This window comes from Capricornis sumatraensis, chromosome 5 (assembly GCF_032405125.1).
Source record: "Capricornis sumatraensis isolate serow.1 chromosome 5, serow.2, whole genome shotgun sequence".
In the NCBI taxonomy this organism is placed as follows: Eukaryota; Metazoa; Chordata; class Mammalia; order Artiodactyla; family Bovidae; genus Capricornis; species Capricornis sumatraensis.
The window spans coordinates 97,559,504-97,560,401 of record NC_091073.1 but is presented as its reverse complement, the minus strand read 5'-3'; positions in this window follow the sequence as shown (position 1 = coordinate 97,560,401).

Below are 898 nucleotides of genomic sequence, written 5' to 3'. Positions count from 1 at the left end.
CCTCCCTCTCCCACCCCCAGCTCTCCAGGAATCTGAGGACCAAGCCCACATCCCTGACATGCCCCCCTTTCTTTGGAGCATTCTGTCAACATTCCAGATCTTCCCAAATAGATGGCCCAGTGGGGTGCCTCTCTGCCCCAGGCCCTTCCCCTGGACCTGATTCGGTCCTCCAGGGGACAGGCAGCCAGCCTCTGCCTCCCAAGGCCTGGTTCAGGGTCAACAACCAGAGCTGGCCAGCCAAGGAGAGCACACACACACAAGGAACAACCACGCCTCTGCGACAGGCCGCACTTTATTTGGAGTTTTCCGCCTAAACGGCTCCCAGCTGAGCCGCATGACATGTGCAAAAGCCCCCCAGAAAGCTGGGCCTCGCAGTGTGTAAAAAAGGCCCCCCCATGGGGCAGAGCTGTGCAATTATTAAAAAAAAAAGAGAGAGAAATCAGTCCCCCAGAAAGCCTGGCTGGGGTCTCAGTTGCCCAGGGCCAGGACATGTGTGCAGCTGCCGCTAGGTACACTTTCTGACTGTGCTTCGTTTTCCAAGTTGTAACGCTCTGGGGTTGTGGCCACCAGAGGGGCTGGATGCAGTCCTCAGTGGCTAGGAGGCCTGGCTGGCAGTGCGATTTCAGGGTGACCTCTCTCACACATGCAGACACCCCCAAACACGTGCTCCTCCACTGGCCTCAGCCCCATCAGAAAACACAGGGCTTCCCTGGCCCCCCAACCCCCAGTTCACCCTCAGGTCACATTTGAGGCAAGGGACACTGCCCTGAAACAGACAAGGCCCTCCAGCCAGAGGGCCTGGCGGCGAGGGGCCAGTGCCACTCCGTCCACACCCCAGGGCAGGTGTTTGTGGTGTCTGATTCTGCGAGCGTGCATCTGGGTGTGGCCCATTTGTGTG